This window comes from Lissotriton vulgaris, chromosome 11 (assembly GCF_964263255.1).
Source record: "Lissotriton vulgaris chromosome 11, aLisVul1.2, whole genome shotgun sequence".
Classification (NCBI taxonomy): Eukaryota; Metazoa; Chordata; class Amphibia; order Caudata; family Salamandridae; genus Lissotriton; species Lissotriton vulgaris.
In genome coordinates this window covers 529636568-529657160 of record NC_141699.1, presented here as the reverse complement: position 1 = coordinate 529657160, position 20593 = coordinate 529636568, and the positions used below count along the sequence as shown (strand labels likewise).

The following is a 20593-nucleotide window of genomic DNA, read 5'->3' as shown; positions in this document are numbered from 1 at the left end:
CGTTACTGTGCCTGGTACCGGTGAGCTCCTCTTCATTCTGCCTGACTACCACACGGCCAGCAGTTCCCTGGTTACGCAGCAGACAGAAGGGGATACAGTGTGCTCCAGGGACGACAGCTGCTTACCGGTCGTGTCCCGCGGCCCCCTTTCCCCCCCCCCAGCACTCCAGTGGACTGAGGACAAGATGGCGGTGCCTGCTCTTCGGCGCTGTGGGGATGACTATGTGCTTTCCTCCTGGGACGACGAGCACACCTTCGTGCAGGGGGCCGGATCAAACCTTTCCTCCGGGAGTGCAGAGCTGCGGGACTTACAGCCGGAATGGACCTACATGGATGTGATGGCGGTCTTGGGTGAGCTACGATCGGACATGTTGCACAATTACAACGTACTGGGTGTGACACTTGATGCATGTGCCCATGCTATATGCCGAGAGCAGGGGGTCCATCCCCGACAAGGTCTGGAATTGACTTTGCTACAGTCTGCCAGCCCACCGCCGCCTCCGAGTGCTACTGTTGCGAATAAGGAAGCTACTGCTGAGGCTTGTGGAGATTTGTTGCCACCCGTCAGGACTGCTGCTGCAACATTGTCTCCCGTTTGTTCTCTGACTGACTGCCTGCCTCGTGTAATAGTCTCGCTGTTTTGGTCACTGCCAGCCTGTCCTCCTGCCTTGTCATCTGCTCCTTCCTTGGAAGTCTTGACCTCCCTGTCTCGTGACTTTTGTCGCCTGGATGCCTCAGATGAGTGTGTGATCAAGGGAGAACTACCTATAGAGGACAGGCGATGCTCTTTCAGCGACTGTGCACCTCCCCCATCCTCGAAGCGGCCATGTTTCTTTGTCGACTTGGACTGCATTGGACTGCCACGTAGGGTGGGTGAGAGAATAAATCCCAGGTCGGGCCAGGGCTAGGCGGTCCCCTTGCTGCATTGATATACTGGCGGGTGGAGGCTGCGAGGGACCCGAATTTTGTTTGTAACATTGTGTAATTTTAGTTGACTCTCCCTAATTGTTAGACCTTTGGTGAAGCTATCTGTTGCCGATACTGGGGTAGAAAATGTTTAATGAGCCGGCGGTGACCGAGTGTGTATGATGCAGCCCTCCTCCCCGTCGTTCTCTAGTGGGAGTTCTGGGACAGAATTCTTTCCTTGCTCCCCATATCACTGGTGAATATTTTTCTTTGCTTTCTCTTTCCTTTTTCTCTCCCTTCTTCTCTTTTCTTGCTAAATTTCGGGTTTATGGGGCGACAGACACTCTGCTGGGGGGGGGGGGGCAGGCCATAGCCTCTGCATGTGTGTAGGGTGGGGGGTTATATTTAGTTTTTGTTAGTTTCTATGGTGCCTATTTATGATCTTCTTTTATAATTTTCTCTTTTCTTTCTGTTCTGGGTCTGTGACAGGGGTTAGTAGGGAGTGGGTGACGCTGTGGGTGGTACGTAAATGCGGACTGATGCTCCTGTTGTTTTGCACTGTCCTGCCATATTGACGGGGTGTTCATCACTACTGTAGTTTCTTATTGATGCTGCCTGCTCATGTTGTGAAGCTAATGTACGGACTCAGTTCTCCTTGATTCTATTCTTCATTGATTTATATTTAGATCGAAAAAAAATTAAAAACTTAACCTTCAATGCTCCTTCTCCTTGGCGACATGATCCCGTTCAGTGTAACTGCTACTAATTGTTGCTATATTGCCTGATGCCGCTGGGGAACCGCATTGCTTGCACCTGTGCTTAAAAGTATCGTGGCCGGCCTGACGGTTGTAGGCCCGTATTTGTTCCCTTTTTCATGCACAATAAAGGTTTTCAAAAAAATTAAAACAAAAAAAAAATTGTGATCCCATTGAAAGCTGCTGGCCCGGATGGGCTCCCAGGGGATTTACTGCGGTCCTACCCATCTGATTGGGGCCAAATGATCTCGGCCCTCTTGAATGCCATCTTGGAGGGCGACCCAATCCCAGAGTCGTGGAGAGGGGCAGTGGTAGTCCCCATATACAAAAAGGGAAGTAGAGACCTTCCAGGGAACTATAGGCCTATAAGCCTGATCGACTCTACACAAAAAGTAGCTGGAAAAGTCATTCTGGGGAGAATCCTTAAATGGGTGGACGAGAATCAAGTTCTATCGGACTTCCAAGCAGGCTTCCGCTCAGGAACAGGCACAATTGAGCAGGACTTTAGGCTAACGTTACTGCACTGGAAGGTGGTGGAACTGGGCAAGGGCAGTCTCTATTTGACCTTCATTGATTTGAAGACTGCCTTTGACCTAGTTCCCAGGGAAGAACTTTGGAGGGTTCTCCATCATCTGGGCCTGCCCCCGTACATTTTGTTTCTTCTTATGAAACTTCACACGAACAATTTCGCCCAGGTTCGTTGGGGAAGAAATGGCGAAACAACAGATAGGATCCCTGTTTGTAGGGGTGTCAGACAGGGTTGCGTGTTAGCTCCCACACTTTTTTCCCTATATGTAAATGGTGTGGTGGAGCACCTGCTACAGGAACCTGCGGACGCACCATGTCTGGGGGGTGTGCGGATCCCAACATTATTGTTTGCGGATGACACTCTGCTCATTTCAAAGACCCCACAGGGGCTCCAGGAGTTGTTGACCCATTTTCAGGACTTTTGAGCAACCAGAGGGCTGGTGATAAACGTAGAAAAAACGAAATATCTGATACTACGCCCACCAAGGGAATTAGGTCGCCCTCCCACCTTAAATTCAGTCCCTTTGGAGAAAGTGACTGAATTTGATTATTTGGGTTTACGCCTGAATGATAAAATGAGCTGGCCTTCACACATCGACAAGATGGTCCTCTGTCATGAAAGGGTCGGGGGTGCCTTACTCAAGGAGTATCATGCATCCCCCAGATCTTCAGTGGCGCCTGCAATGGAGATCTACAAGGCAAGGGGGGTCACTTCTGCCCTGTATGGCGTGGAGTTATGGGGCCACTGCAATTTGGATTCCCTATCCAAGACTGAAAATAAGTTCCTGAAGGACCTCCTAGCTCTTCCGTTGAGCACCCCAACAGTTCCAGTGCTCTTGGAATTGGGCTGTAAAAGCATCAAAGACCAGGCCTGTCTTCGCCCATTGCTTCAATGGTCCTGTATATGGAGGGTCCCGGAATTAAAATCCTATGCCGACGGCCTATCAGAAATATTGAACATGGGGAACTGGAATAAGATAAAGTGGCTGAGGGACATAAAATCCCTTCTGGGAGAACTAGGCCTAGGAGACTGCTGGACTACAAGATCTGCTCCTCCTAAGGCAGTCCTCAAAAAACTATGTTGGGACTGGGTTTCTTGCCAATTCATTGGGAATCTACATCATTGCAATTCGACGGCAGCGTTCCTCCAAATAAAGGATGTGGTATCATATGAACCCTACATGGACCTAATTACTATCCCAGTGGACAGGGCCCTTTACTTCAAGTTTAGAGTTGGCACCCTCCCGCTAAGAGCAACTGTATCAAAGTGGAAGTCCTATACTCATTCATCCCCCTTTTGCGCTTGTTGCCCAACCAGGCCTGAGACGGTGGCACATGTACTCTTTGAGTGCCCAGACTATATCCATCCAAGGAGATACTGGTTGAAACCCCTTTTCAAACGATTGGGAACACGCATGCATTTGGTGGCTCTCCGAATTTTATTGACTGATACCTCTCCACTTATAGTCTGTGGTGTCTCAAAATTTTTAAAACGTTCCTGGTTGATACGTTGCAATAGATTGTCTATATCGATTTAATTCCTTTTTAGCTAATTTATTTTAGGGAGTCCCCTAAAATGTTACCTTTTTAAAAATGTATGGCATACTGTACTTTTTTTTTAAAATGTTGTTTTTTATGTATGTTATGCTTGTAAGATATCTTTGCATATCGAATAAAGCTTTTCAACCATAAAACATTACATAATTTTGAAAGTTACAAAAAATGTATTATAGAGTTTCAACATTCAAAAGAAATATTAGAAAAAATATAGGTTTTAAAACATTAAAATATGAAATTAAAAGTTAAAAAACCTTTTAAATTCACTGACAAAACCATAGCTTTCAGGTACGTTATAGTTAGGAATTAACATTTAAAAAACCTTGGAAATTCACCAAAAAAAACATAGGTTTCAGGGACGTTATAGTTAGTTGAACATTTGACTCATATACAACCACAGAAATGAAGATAGGATGTGTTCAAAATATTTGAAAGGGATCTATTTTCACCACCCACTAATGAAAAAACACGGCCCATTTTTTAAATATAACCTTGTGGAATGTGCACTACCAATAAAAAAGTGCCTGCCTATCAATCTAAAATCTGCACCAACACCTTTTCTCAAATGTTTTGAACACATCCTATCTCTCTTCATTAGTTGCGAATACATTTGATGTAATTTGTTGCTTTTCATGCATTGTAGGCTTCCCTTAATCAGAAACTGGTGATGCTTCTTTTTGGGACCTTACTTAAGAACAAAAGTAATATCTTTAATACATACCATACCTTACCTCACTGAGAAGGAGGAACAAGTTCTATTTCTTAATTCTTATTTTTGCAGGAAAGATTAAACCTCCTTTCTTATAGCTCACAACTGATGTTTCAGTGGGATTTTTTATGAAATTGCTGGTGGTTCAGATTTCATTTGGATGGCATATTCTTGTTCAATGATTTCTAACACCAGTCTGTCTGATGTTCTGTGATTCCACTCTGCCTGATTACTAACAGAGTAGAGGAAGTGAGTTTCTCTTGTCTGAAGGCGATCTGATTTTGCCAGACGATGGGGATCTTTGCTATGGCTGCTGGCCTTTTGCTTTGGTTGGACATCTCTGATAAGAGATCTGCAGTTGTTGTTGGTTTCTGTTGTTGAAGTCCCTTTGTGGCATGCTGGTAAGTCTAGCAAGGGATCTGAATTCTCAGTCTGTCTTGCTATCAATATTGAGATTCATACAGCCTGATTCATGTACGGGCCGTTTTGCGTGGCCCTAATAGCGAATCATAGCGACTCGCTATTGAGGACACGGAAAACGGCATTCATGTAGGAATTGCTAAATAAATAGCGATTCCTACATGTTCTCTATTTGCGAGTAGCAATTTGCTACTCGCAAAAAAAGGAATAACTCCCCATTCATTCCTATGGGCCAAAAGGCCCATAGGAATGAATGGGGAGTATCCCTTATTTGCGAGTAGCAATTTGCTACTCGCAAATCAGATAGCGATTTTAAGGGTGCCAGGGGTGTCCAAAGGACACCCTGTAGCACCCCTTAAATGCAAATTGTAACAGTTGATGCGCACACACATGTCCAAAGGACATGTGTGTGTGCAACATGCAACTTAGAAAAATGCTTTTAAAAGCATTTTTCTAAGTTTTTGCTATTTACCGAGAGGTCTGACCTCTCGGTAAATAGCGGCCCAAATTTGCAAAATCGCAATTTTGTAATGTGTCATGAATAGCATTTAAGGAATCTCTAATAGAGATTCCTTAAATGCTAATCCTCGCATGTTTGCTAATTCTTAAATAGCGATTTTTGCATTTGGGATCATGAATACCAAATGCAAAAATCGCACTCGCAAAGGGCCAGATTCTCAGAATCTGGCCATTTTGCGAGCGCTTTTAGCTACATGAATCAGGCTGATAGTATTTTTGTCATTCTTTTAAACCAACTGCTTCATTAGTTTTAGCTTTTTTTCATTCTCTTGATGTCACCATCGTTATGGGTACCAAAAGGTACAGCTGATGTAAGTGCAAGTTTAAGAACCTTCTCCTTATTCTAAGCACATCTTGGATTTTTATATCATCCAAAGTGGAAATATGCATAGGAGAAGACAGGGCAGAAACCGGTGTATATGTAGGAGAGGAGTGAGACAAAGGAGAACTTAGAGTTGGGGTCCTGGCAGGTGTCCTTTGATATCGTCTCTCTTTCTGTTCTTTAAAGCACAATGTGGTGGGACAAAAGGTGTGGTAGGTGCTGATGTTTCGTTTGTAGACATGGAAGTACTCTTCTGCACTATTACTAGTCATAATGGGATTTCTAATGGCAAGGAAATTCCTTTTAGTTTGATCAACTATGGTGACAAGTACAGTGAAGGGGAGAGTGACTGTAGCATGTCTCTGCATCGATGTGACTGAAGGTGTTTATAGCAATGTCGATTGGGAATGTCTTGAAAGTCCATTGTTTTATCATCAATCTCACCAACATCCTCCAAACATAGATAATAATATTAACAGTGGAGGTCTCGCTATTTGAGTTTCCGTCGCCGACAGTTCATGTTTATCTTGTGACAGCAAGAGCGTTGGTGCTAAATACTGTCTTGATGTCGGCAAATTCTCCTTCAACCTGCAGGACTGTCTGGAATGGTGGTTATGATGTCTGTTTTGCATTTTTCTTCTTGGATATATTCTCTCTAGAGTTCTCCCATGAAGAATGCAAGGGATACATTAGAAGGATGATTGTGCTGTTTTTTCTTCTTCTCATGGGCCTTCAGAACTTCTAACTGTTCTCCCAGGGGATCTCCTCTCTTCATGTCATTTTCTGACAGAATTCACAATTGGATACAAAGTTGTAAATAGTAAACAGAACCCCCGCACACCAACACAAGCGCACACATTCCCCCACCCCAGCGGAAGGGCACTTCAGAAAAAGTGATGTCATTGTGAGAGAAAACAATCTTCACAAAAGTAGGAAAAGTATGTGCTTTTGATGGTAAGATGTGTCAGATATTGACGTATACAGGTAGATAATTTAAGGGCATAAAAAACATTAGAGGGAACATCTCCCCTAAGTGTTCCAGTAATCCAGTAAGTACTTGCGAAAATAAGAACTGATGCTGTTAGTTAAAGTGCCAATATATTGCATACTGGGAGTTAGAAGTTGTTGGCTCCTTAAAGGAGAAGTGCATCTATTTTTAAATAAAGCACTATCTGATAGCAGGAAAACGTTTCTTAATTTTTCTCTTCTGTAAGGTAAAGGTTCAAAGTTAATCATGTTGAAGAATTACATTGTTCAATAGGTTGCTGCAATGTAGGTTTCCGTTTAGGTCAAAGACCATTAATTCTCTGACATAATGATCAGAGCAACATTAATCAAATACTGACCTACTCTTACCTATTGGAGGAGACATATGACATTGAGTTGTATTTTTTTAAGATGTCTAGTCAATTAAAGATAAATCTTTAGATTTAATAACGAGAAGTGTTTCTTCATACATGCACACTGGAGGGATGTTTATGATTTCAGTGAAGATCCTAAGATACATGGTTTCTTCCTTGCAAATATAGTTTCTTCAAAGCCCTTCCCACCATGCAATTGAAATGATCATAAGCATACAGTGGTGAATCTGATAGAGGTGATGTGTTTTGTCCTCCACAGTACCAATGTAATCCTGCCTTTTCTCTCCGTGCTGCTCATGTAGAATTCAAATTGCATAAGCAATTGAAGGTTTCTTCTGAAAAAATGTTTATGTTTTCTTTTATTGTTCACTAATAGTAGCTGTGTACAAAAGCAAAACTGAGGTTACACATCAAACATTTATTAAACTATTACTAATCTTCAAGTAAGCATTTCATATTACTTGAAATGTGTTGCTTTTAGTGTGAAAAACCTCCATCAGAAGCTGAATATTGCAGCCAGGCAACATGGCGGACGCGACTCTCTAGAGCTCCGTCCGTAGGGCCCCGAATTCTCCTATAATTCCCCTAGTCACAAAGATGCCGAAAAAAAGTCAGCAGAAGACACACAATTTGCCCCATAGCAAACCCTGGTATAACAAGGACTGTAGGGAGTCCAAGAGGGCACTCCTGATAGCAATCAAATCCAAGATACAAATGAATGTCATATCAGCTAGGAATAGTTATAAAATGGTCCAAAAGGCATGCAAAGTTGCATGGGAAGAAGCAAAATGGGCTGACCTGTTACAAGCAGCAAAAACACGAGATAGTGTAGCCTTCTGGAGGCTGATAGCAAACGGACATCACCAAGGTAGAGTGGTAAAGGATGTCTATCTAGATGAACGGACTTGGGTAAATCATTTTTCTGAACTTTATAAGGCATATGAGGAACCCAGCACTGATAGCACTCCTAGCCATGTCATTCCGGGGGAAACCTTGGAGTTCACCCCAGGTGAGACAGAATTGGCGATAAACCAGATTAAATCTGGTAAAGCCCCTGGGTTAGACAAGATTCCGGGAGACTTGTATAAACACGAACTAAAAATTTGGGTTCCATACATTAACCACTTGTGTAACGAGTTATCCCGAACTCTAGACTTCCCAGAAAGCTGGAAGGGGGCTGAAATTGTTTTAATTTACAAGAAAGGTGACAGGATGGACCCCTCAAATTATCGTCCGATAAGCTTAATGGACATACTCCAAAAAATCTACACAAGACACATTTTATTCCGTGTCAATGATTGGCTGGACGAAAAGGCAATTTTGTCTACATACCAAGCGGGTTTCAGATCTAAAGTTAGTACAATCGATCAAATTTTCCGCTTTTGTTGCCTTTATTGGAAATACATTAAGATTAAAAAGGGACAATTACATGTTGCGTTCGTCGACCTAAGGGCGGCGTTTGATTTAGTTCCACGCAATTTACTGTGGGAAACACTAAGTTCAGTAGGGATGCCATCAACCCTGATAGCGCAAATAAAAGAGCTACATAGAGGGAACTTCGCCAGAGTACGGTGGGGCCCAAAAGGCGAACTAACCCCTAAAATACCAATTGAACGAGGTGTGCGTACTAGCCCCTACACTGTTTTCGCTATTCGTGAATGACATTCCGTCATACCTGGAAGAATGTAACAATGATTCTCCCAAGTTGAATGGTGAAAAAGTTACTTCCCTGTTGTTTGCGGATGACACTATACTAATTTCCCAGACAAAAAAAGGCCTCCAGTCTCTTTTAAACTCCTTCTATGATTATTGCAACAAGAAAGGACTGGAGATCAACGGGAAAAAGACAAAGTGTATGGTCCTAAATCCAACCAAGAGCGACAAGGGCTGTCTAACTTTAAATGGATCAAAATTGGAATCAGTCCCGCATTTTGGTTATTTGGGGGTAATATTAGACTCCAACTTTACATGGAAAGCCCAATTAGAAAAATGCAAGATGCTGTTTAGCCAGAACACTAAACCTATTCTAAGAGAACAAGGTCTAAGCACCAGCAAAGCCGTGTCTCCAGCGGTTGAACTCTTTAAATACAAGGTCCAATCCGCTGTATTGTACGGCTCGGAAATTTGGGGCCCAGGATCGAAAGACGTTTTTAGGGTCATGGACAACAACTTCCTGAGAAGTCTGGTCAGAGTCCCTAGGAGTACTCCCCTGGTTCCGCTCCAGCTTGATCTAAACTTTCGTAGAACGGACCATCACATTATTCTACGTCCTTTATTGTTATGGATCAGGCTGTGGCGTGTACCGGAGTTGCAGGCTTATAAAAATGGGCTAGTAGAAATCATGGAGCTTGATAGCTTTAATGTGATACCCTGGTTTAAACATGTTAAATTCTGGTTCACCTTAATAGGATTGTCTCATTATTGGGAACAACCAGATATACTTCCACCAAATTCAAAAATCATGGTTAAAAGGTGTTTTTGGTCGTATATCTCAGGTATGATCATAAACGCTCCTTCTAATGGGTCACTTGTACAAAGATTCCTTAACTTCAAAGATGATCCATTTGTCGAGTTGTTTCTGGATGAAATAGAACCACCGCTAGCAAAGACCTTATTTCTGAAATTCAGATATGGAAACCTCCAAATTGGTTCAACACTGGTCCGCTGGTCTGATGGTGTAAACTCGGCGAATCATGCAGAGGGTGAATTTTGTACCCTGTGTGGTGGTAACCAACAGGAAAATGAGCTACATATCCTCTTCTTCTGCCCAATATACGCCAAGGCGAGAAGAAGATGGATTAAGCCCATATGTTTAAGAGTAGGTGTAAGAACATGCTCTCAGGCCCTAAGGATCCTCTTGACCGATAGTAGTCAACCTATCGTATTTAGTGTTAGTAGATTCTTGCACAGTATCTTTTTTCAAAGGAAAAAATTGGGTCATAAACTGTAAAATATAATGTACCAAAAGTGTCGTAGACATGTTACAATTGTTTTTTGTTCTAACTGAGGGACAACTGATGAACTCTCATTTCTGTCGCCTGCACTTGATGAAATTTATTTCTGTCACCCACATTTGTTTCTATTGATTTAGAATAATTATCATGACTTTCAGACTTCTCAATCTTGATTTTAGAATCGACATGAAAACTGAATGAATTTTACAGTATGTTATGTATTTCAATGGAATGTTTTTATTGTTGTAATGTATTGTTCTTTTATGGTATTCATGCCGAAATAAAGATATATTGAATTGAATTGAATTGATAGAGGTGATGTGTTTTGTCCTCCACAGTACCAATGTAATCCTGCCTTTTCTCTCCGTGCTGCTCATGTAGAATTCAAATTGCATAAGCAATTGAAGGTTTCTTCTGAAAAAATGTTTATGTTTTCTTTTATTGTTCACTAATAGTAGCTGTGTACAAAAGCAAAACTGAGGTTACACATCAAACATTTATTAAACTATTACTAATCTTCAAGTAAGCATTTCATATTACTTGAAATGTGTTGCTTTTAGTGTGAAAAACCTCCATCAGAAGCTGAATATTGCAGCCAGGCAACATGGCGGACGCGACTCTCTAGAGCTCCGTCCGTAGGGCCCCGAATTCTCCTATAATTCTCCTGCGAGAGTGTTTTAAGTTCCCCCATACCAGGCAGAGCAGATGCGGAACTGGCTGAGGACGCTGCCGGTGTGCAACGTGACGGAAAACGAGGCTGCAGCGGAGGGGAATCGGCCGTCGGGCTGAGGCGGCGTAAGGGAGCTGAAACGGCGCGAAACCCGGCCGGGGCCTAGACGCGCAGGAAGACTCCCGGCTTCAGAGCTGGGACAGAGGCGGAGGAAGCCGGGCCTGATCAGCGCTGCGGACCCCTGTGCAGGCCTGGGGTGAGCAGCGGCGGCCCTGGAGTGAGCGGCCAGGTGACGGGTGGTGCCCAGGGAGGCCGAGAGGGGGTTCGCCAGGCGAGACCCTGAAGCGGCTGGTTTCACGGTGCCGGGAGCGGATGGAGGTGCGGCGCTATTGACCAACACTGCGGTAAGGCGAGGGAACCCCCTCTCAGCATGTCCACAGGAGTACCCTGGAGCAAGAGGGAGAGGCGGAGGTGGGATTTCGGCCACCGGCGGACCCCCGAACATAGGCGACAACAGGGAGGAAAGCAGGGAGGCAGGCTGCAGCGCGCTCACCCTGTCGTCAGCGCGACCTGAGGACTCGCAGCGAGGCTGAGGGCGAAAGCGGTGAATTAACGGACCCCTGCGGTGCACTGCGGCGGTCCAGTGGTGGACAGTAGGAGCGAGGCTTGGCCCTGGTGAGCGGCCGCTGTGAAGAAGTTGTTGATACCTGTCACCATCCGGTGAGTCACTAGGACCCGGGACACTGCGCGCCGGCCACCTAACAGCTATGGGGGCACCAGGCGTTGAAGCAGGAGCCAAGGGACACAGCAGAACAGCGGAGGCCGGGGCCGCGAGTCGAAGTGGGTGCGACAGGCCACAGAATACACTATTTGGGCACCATTTTGTCCCGGGCACCATTTTGATCACCCATAAGATAAGAGGCCCCTGCCCCTGGGCCACATCATTTTGCTGGCACCACTGGCCACTGAGGCCGCGCCAGCAGCAAGGAATCGTAGGGGCGGACCCCCTGTATTGCTGGAGCGGGGGTGCACTTGGGAGAGCATTGCTGTCTGTACCCACACACCCCCCTGAGAAGGAACGTGCACTGAAGGATCGGAGCCGGTCTGTGTGGCGAGCTGCCCCTGAATACTCAGACAACGACGCCCGACGGCGGAGGACTACCGCAGCTGATCTCCACTTAGCCAGCGTGCAGCCTTACCTGATTGAGCAAGACTGATCCCCCTACAGTCACAACTAGACATAAAACCGGACGCGTTGATGCCCACGGCACAGCAGCTCGCGATGGGCAGACTAAGGGACAAAACTCAAGCGAAGCAGCAGGAAGTGAGTGGCCCTGACCCCACGCAGGAGCAAACACGAACAGTTGCTGGCAGCCAAAATGGATACTGTTCTGGCGGCAGTGGACCATATTGGCGCCACATTGGCGCAAACCAAGACCTCACTGGAAGTGCGACTGGACAAAGTCACATCTGACTTCAGGCTACTCCATGCGGACCACCGCAAATTGGCGGAGCCAGTTTCTGCGCAGCGCCAAACAGTTCAAGATCTACAGCCAGTGGTACACAACCATGCCTCGGCTCTACAGGACCTGGTTGACAGAGTCCACGTGCTAGAGGACCGCGCGGAGGATGCAGAAGGGCGCTCTCGGCGCAACAATGTCTGAGTGGTAGGACTGCCGGAGGGAGAAGAAGGGAAGGATCCTGAGAGATACACGGAGGACTGGCTGTGGTCACTCATGCCGGCTGGAACATTGTCCCCGCACTTCGTGGTGGAGAGGGGGCACAGGGTGCCAGCACAGGCCCAGAGGCCCGGGGCTCGCCCTCGGCCGTTTCTCTTAAAGCTCCTCAACTATCGGGACCAAGACGCAGTGCTCCGCGAGACTAGGAAGATGAGCGACCTCAAAGTGGGCAATGGCCACGTGATGCTCTTTCCGGACTTTACAGCAACAGTACAGAAGAGACGTGGCTCCTACCTGGCAGTGAAGAAGCAGCTAAGGGAACTGGAGCTGCTCTATTCATTGTTGTTCCCCTCCCACTTACGAGTGGTTGCCAAGGAGGGCACCCGCTTCTTAGAGGCTCCATCGGATGTCTGGGACTGGCTGGAGGAGACGGGGCAGTGGTCGGGGACGAGACCGGCGGGCCCAGAAGAGGGCGGATGGCAAGAACAGCGCTCCAGGTGGCGGAGGAGGAAGAAGGGGACCGGGCGGAGCGCAGGCCTAGGACAGGCAGCGCCCAGCCCAGAGAAGATGAGGCAAGAGCGGCAGGAGGCACTCGAGGGGGTTGCGACATTGGGAGTGGTGAATGCTCATGACAGCCCAGACTACAGGCAGCAGAGCAAAAGGGCTGCAAGCGGATCGTCCTCGCAATCCACCGCAATGTCGGATGACACTACTCTTCCTGTAGTGATGCCACAGATGGCTGACTTCATAATGTGACTGATGGTGGACTTGAGATGGACTACTGTAATGTCTGTACTCATCAGGCTGTTCGCTGTATCCTTTACACGCCAGCTGCGGCATGCTGTTGGGGCTAGCAGCTGGTCTTAGCGGCTCGCGCAAATTCAGAGTTAAGAACCGCTAGTGCATCGCAGATGTACAGCCGCGCATTAGATTGTGAGAGGTTAAGCGTCTGACGCGCAGGGTGGCCTTCGCGGGCAGCCCATGCCAGCTCGGTACGATACAATTGACTAGTTTTACCAAACACACCTCAGATACCCCAAGTGCCCCAGGTGAGGGAGTACACAGGCGTAACTACTGGCCGCGCGCTTCACCGAACACACTTCAGTTGCGGACACGTCACACTAAGAGGTAGACACATTACCCAGTTTGGACGCATGCCCCATTGGGAACTCGCCCATAATGTTACAATATTAGTTTTGGTTTACACATTCCAGAAGCGGCACTTAGAAACTTTGACCCAAAATCCCGCTCCTAGGCCCAGCATGATTGCCCCCCTGACCCCCCGGGTGGCTGTATCACGACACAAACCATGGCGTGCACTAATGTCATGACCTGGAACACCCGCGGTATGCACACCCCGTCGCGCCGGTACTCTGTCTTCGCCTATATGCAGCACCACAAGGTGGGAATTGCGCTTCTGCAGGAGACTCATATGTCCCGGTGGAACTGGAGAGACTTGGCAGGCGCTGGAGAGGGCAGGTCCATGAGGGAGTACACAGGCGTAACTACTGGCCGCGCGCTTCACCGAACACACTTCAGTTGCGGACACGTCACACTAAGAGGTAGACACATTACCCAGTTTGGACGCATGCCCCGTTGGGAACTGGCCCATAATGTTACAATATTAGTTTTGGTTTACACATTCCAGAAGCGGCACTTAGAAACTTTCACCCAAAATCCCGCTCCTAGGCCCAGCATGATTGCCCCCCTGACCCCCCGGGTGGCTGTATCACGACACAAACCATGGCGTGCACTAACGTCATGACCTGGAACACCCGCGGTATGCACACCCCGTCGCGCCGGTACTCTGTCTTCGCCTATATGCAGCACCACAAGGTGGGAATTGCGCTTCTGCAGGAGACTCATATGTCCCGGTGGAACTGGAGAGACTTGGCAGGCGCTGGAGAGGGCAGGTCCATGGCACGACATACTCAGCGCATGCGCGCAGCACTTTAATATGGGTATGGGCAGGCATCCCCTTTATATGCACTGACACACAGGTGGAGGTACTCCTTTGCGAGGGGGAGGCTCAATGGACAGGAGATACTGTTGGGTTCCATTTACTCCCCTAATAGAGATCAGCCAGCCTTCCTGGCATCCTTAAATCCTGTCCTTCAGTGATACGCGGGCCTCCCTATGGCTGCTGGGCGGGGACTTTAACATGGTACTCGACACGCACCTGAACCACTCCTTCCCGCCACTCCGCGCGGCGGCAGCAACATCAACAGTGCAGGCTCAGAGGGACTGGTTACTGCACTGGGACATTCATGATCTTTGGCGCGCGCAGCACCCTACGGACAGAACGTACTCATACTACTCGGTGGTACGCGACCTACATGTCCGCCTGGACCGCATTGTAGGCTCCCAGTCCCTGCTCCCATTCCTGACTACGTCGGAATACCTGGGTAGAACACACTCAGATCACCAACCCCTATGGTTTCAGCTTAGCTGGGAGGCGGACCGACCTCCGGTGCCCACGTGGCGGCTACAGCGGACCGCGTTGGAGGACGCTGAGTTCAGATCTTCATTGGGCACGGCCATACTAGCCTATTTCGAAGAGAACGAGGACTCAGCAAGCGATCCCATGGTGAAATGGGATGCACATAAGGCAACTATCCGCGGGCATTGGGTAAGCGCCACGTGGAACATCCGTGCGCAGGTGTCTACATCTCTGACCCGTATAGAGTTGGAGCTCCTGAGCTACGAAAGGGAAGGGGAGGGGACAGGCAGGCACGCAAACAAACTTGGAGAGCTTCGTGGGGAGCATGCAGTCCTTATCAAAAGACTGAGATGCCACAACTATGCAGCGCAAACCACCAAAACACATGCCAAGGCGGATAGAGCCAGCCGCTTGCTGGCCTGGCTGGTGCAGAAAACGGAGCGTAATGCCCCGATTGGTGCCATTCGCGCAGGGGACGGGACAGTGGTATACACGCAATGTGAGATCCATTGGGCGCTGACCGACCATTACCGGGACCTCTATAGCGCCCGAGTCATTGGCCAGGCTCAGATATTGGCTGACTTCCTGGAGGCGGTTGTACTACCTACGGTTACAGAGAGCCAAAAGGCAGAACTCGGTGCCCCGCTCACGCTAGAAGTGGGAGATGCAATCCAAGCGCTGGCGACTGGGAAAACGCTGGGGTCCGACGGCCTGCCAGCTGAATACTATAAAGCAAATAGGGACATTCTGGTGCCCCAGCTCCTCCAGGTGTACAGGGCATCGGTAGACACGGGTCAGCTCCCACCAACTATGCGAGAAGCGTTTTTAGTGTCCTTGCCTAAGCCCGACAGAGACCCCATGTCCCTAGGTTCCTTTCCCCCACTAGCAATGCTTAACACCGACAACAAGATTCTCGCCAAAATTCTTGCAAAGCGCCTGGCGCCAATGGTTTCGCACTTAGTACACCCGGATCAAAACGGGGCCGTTCCAGCGCGGTCCACGTCCCCGAATCTCAGGAGATACTTCAGGGTAGCGGCGGAGACAACGAAGGCCTGGCCCAAGGCGGGGTGTCCGGTGCTAGACCTAGAAAAGGCCTTTGACTGCCTCGAGTGGGGCTACCTGTCATTGGTGCTGCAGGCGTATGAACTGGAAGCAAACTTTCTGCAGATGGTGGGACTCCTGTACAGGAACCCGGTGGTCCGCATCTGACTAAGGCCATATATCTCGGAGGCTGTTGCGGTGGGCAGGGGCACCCGTTAGGGGGTGGCCTCTGTATCCCCTACTTTTTGCACTGACTATGGAGCCCTTAGCTGCGGCCATGAGACAAACTCTGGCTGACGGTATCCCACTGGGTGACGGTGTCCACCAGGTGTCCTTGTATGCCGACGACCTTTTGGTCTTTGTCCGAGACATGGGCCGCATACCGGAGCTGCTGGACCACTTGCTAAGCCGTTTTCCGGCCTATCGGGACTCAGAGTAAACGTAGGCAAGTCATGCCTCTATGCCTTTTGTAGCGAGGGAACTGACCCGGAGTACAGCTTGCATGGTACAAGAGTTCAGTGGAGAGCAGGTACATTTAAGTATCTGGGGATCCAGATCTACCGCCAGCCAGCAGACCTGCTTGACGGAAATCTGGGAAGAGCGGTGACGGCGCTCAAAGCTCAGATCTGCTTCTGGTCTACACTCCCACTGACACCCACAGGCAGAGTGGCCCTTGCCAAAATGGTTATGCTTCCTCGCCTTTTGTATTATTTTGCAAACTTGCGCTTGTTCATACCTGCGTCCTTTTTCTCAAAGCTTAACAGGATCCTGCGCGACTTTATTTGGAGCGAGTCCTGGCACCGTCTGGCCCTCGGGAAATTGTTCCTACCCACAGACAAAAGTGGATTAGCCGCCCCCTGCTTTGAGCATTACTACCTGGTGGCGCAGCTCCAATGGATCGCCCGTTAGTTAGCAGACAGGGCGAGAGAGGACACTGCCAGGAATGAGCCGCCCTATACCCTGGAGCAGATCACTGCGCTATTTCATCCGCTGGCGGCGCCAGCGCGACCCGCTCCACTGTTGCTGGCGGTGGCATTCAAATGCTTCCACAGGGCTCTAAAACTTACAAAAGCGGTGCTCCCATACGCACCTGCGGTGCCACTGGAAGGCTCGCTGGGGGGCGAGGGGATCCTAACGCGGTATATGCTAGAGCACTTGCAGGAAGCGGACGTCCAGACGTTAGGCGACCTGTATCAAGACGGAGCTCTGATACCCTATGAGACGCTAGTCACGGACACTGGGCTTCCTCCTGGGGGGTTCCTAATACACTGCTCCCTCACGGCTCACATGGTGGCTAAGTGGGGTGATATTGCGGAGGAGCCAGTGCAGCACTTGACCGTGCAATACCTACATGTCATGGGCAGGCATCTAATTAAGTGGTTTGCTGCATCCCTATGGGCGCATAAGGATCTGGATCTGGCCCCACTTCGCGGAAAGTAGGAGAGGGATATGGGGCGAACACTGGCTGACAAATAGTGAGAGAGGATCCTTAAAATCCCAGTGCGCATCCCCAGAAATATGCGCTTCCGCCAAATCCAAATCTACATAGTTCATAGAACCTACCTTACCCCAGACTTAATAAATAAATACGTTCATAGGGCTGATGTGTCTTGCCCTAGGTGCAGTGAGGTGAATGCAGACCTCCTACATCTTCTGTGGCATTGCCCAGGGCTTGGCACCTATTGGAGAGACGTTAGCGCGCTGCTTACGCAATGCACCGGCCGCACCATCCCTTGTGGCTGGCCTGAATATCTCCTACATCATTTCAAGCATTCGCCTAAGGATAAGGCATCGTCCCGCTTTCTGGATTTGGGGATGGTAACAGCGGCACGAATACTCACTAGGAGATAGAAGGCAAGTGACCCGCCTAGTGTACGGGCATGGATTCTGTCCCTTCTGTCCTGGGCCCAGGCAGAATGGACTGCCATACGAAGGGAGGAAACAGTTGGGCTCCGTAGGGAACCCATGGAGGAGCACTGGGAACTCATGCTCAATGCTCTGCAGGTAGCAGAGAGTGCCACAGGCGAGGGGGTGATGGGGGACCAAGCCGGTAAAGAGGGTGATGGGGGGCACGCAACGGACGCTACGCCTGACACACTGACTGATGCATGCCATGAAAATGAGATGAGGAAGCAGTAGGAATAGAGACATGCGCGCTTGGGGGGAGAGAGGGTGGAAGGGGGGCTGGGGAGACGGGCTCGGGCAGTGCCGCAGATTGATGTTCTGGATTTGTTGCACATGTTTTTCTTTTTGCAGTTGTTATGCACATATAAGACTTGTCTCTTCACACAGGGATAGGGCGCATTGAATCCACTTATGCTGAGGGCGCGCCTCGGTCCCTAGGCTCATATACATGCTATATATGTGTAATGGTACAGCACCTGGTTGCTATGTCATCTGGCTCGTGCATTGACACCGGACACAGCTGTACAGTTATATCATTTGCAATGATGCACCTCATGTAATGTTGAAATATATAAATTCCAATAAACAGATTTGACAAAAAAAATCAAAAGCTGAATATTACATTTAATAGTCAAACGCGTAATGATGAGACAGAAACTTTACTCTGGCCTGATCGGAGACGTGACTGGCATTGCATCAAAGCAGTGACTGAAGTGGCTGAGCCCAAAGAAATCAATGACTTAAGTTAGACGACCCAAAGACCACCTTGTGTTTATTTTCAAAAGCATAAAGGGGTACCAGGTAAAACACTTCTTATTACGCATAAGTGCACCTTAGTATTGACTGCAGGAAAGAACGTGAGGGGTAACAGCTCCCAGGCTGACGCTGATGGCATCATAATAACCTGGACAAACACCCAACAGGTTATTAAAACCATCAAGCGCATGAGGAACGACGGCGCCCCAGGGCCCAACGGCATCCCAGCACCGGTCTTCAAACAGGCACCAGACTTCTGGGCGACTCTTTTAACTCCGCTCTTCAATTACATCTACACGACTGCTATAACCCCCGACTCCTGGAGGGGTTCCATATTGTTCCAATTTTTAAAAAAGGTGACCGCCTAGAACCATCAAACTATAGGCTCATAGCCCTGCTCGACCTGGAGGCCAAGGCATGTGCAAACCTAGTACTCAATGACCTAGAAAAATGGGCCAAAAGGAAAACATAATACCTATGTACCAGACTGGTTTCAGGTCCCAGGCATCTACAATGGATAATGTCCTGGCGCTAGCACATCTCTCAGCCCAGGCAACCTCGAAGAACCACCCATCACTATTTTGCTGCTTTGTCGACTATAGTACAGCCTTCGACAAAGTGGACAGAAAACGCTTATGGTGGAAATTGGATAAGTGGGGGATACCATTGAATCTTCTGAAGGCAATTAGGTCACTATATGAGGCCACCTGGGTGCGGGTCAAAACAAGCGCTCGGACAGTTTCTCCCAAAATAGGCACAGAAAATGGGCTGAAGCACAGGTGTGTGCTGGCCCCCACTCGTTTCAAATTATATATATATATAGCGGATCTGGGGAAACCCTAAAAGGAGCCAGCCTAGTAGCCCCCAGACTAGGAAGTGTGAGGCTACCAGGTTTACAGTATGCCGATGACACAGCTATAATGGATCACACGAAGATCGGCCTAAAAAGAACATTAACAGCTTTAAACAGATTCAACATCGCCAACAGATTGTCTGTCAATCAAGGGAAAACCAAGGTTATTATCTTTGGGTCCTATCAACGGAAAAGGCATGCACTGTGGTAGCTGGGAAACGTTCATATAAACTCGGTGGCCTCATACAACTACTTGGAGGTCTGGTTCAAGGAACGGGCAAAGGCCAATGTACATCAAAATCATCAGGCCTCCAAAACCAACAAGGTAACATATCTGTTAAAACAACTAAGTCAGAACCTGATCAGCCCATCCGCCAGTCCAATTCTGATAGCCCTGCGAGCAAAGCTTCTCCCTGCAATCTCTTACGGTCATCTTGCCTTTCCTGGAAAGTTGGACGTTCTTCTCAACTCAGCCCAAGTTAAGGCATACAAGTCGGTGTTACACATACCAAGGACAGCAAGAAGATCCAGGCTGGGCCTGGAGCTTGGCCTAGCAAGGCCAGATTTGATCTGCCAGGGGGAGCTTATAAAGTTGAATCTAAGGACATTAAGGGCTCCGGCTAACTCCCTTAAATACCACTTGATATCCATCTTCGAAGGGCCAGCCTCGACATGGCATACCAGGCTGGGAAACGCAATCAAAACTTTGAGGATTGAGGAAGAAAATATTTCGCGATAGCACATCCCACTGAATGTTTGGAAGAGAGCAGTCAACAAACAAGTTTATGAAATCTCCTTTGACCTCGACCATAAAACCCTCTGTCGAAGCTCCCATTTGGACCCATTAAACAACTCGTACATTGTAGGACAAGCACAATTATATCTAAATGAGGCCCTAACAACTCATGTCAGAAGCAAAATTCAATACATGAGGCTGACCACACTTGGGATAGCAGACTTCAACCCCGTATGGGCTCAAAGAGGGGAATCCATATCTTGTAGACTATGCACCTACAAGAGGGAATCTTGGTTGCACCTTCTCTGCTGCCGTCCTTTTTTCGACATCGATCGCCGGCGACTGCTGAGACCGATCTGCCTCAGTCAGAGCACAAAATCATGCTCTGAAGCATTAGCTTAGTGTTTCTCAACCATCGACACAATGACCCTAGCGAGATTGGTGAAATTCGTTCACCAAATTAGGCTAGCCCTAAAAGCCAGT

The 20593-nt window shown here is 48.2% G+C and overlaps 1 protein-coding gene across 1 annotated transcript in view; it reads right to left on the bottom strand.

Annotated features, from left to right (window-relative positions):
• Positions 1-20593, bottom strand: part of LOC147683102 (disintegrin and metalloproteinase domain-containing protein 28-like) — a 3314421-nt gene that overhangs the window by 2821551 nt on the left and 472277 nt on the right. The gene's annotated exons all lie outside the window — the stretch shown is intronic.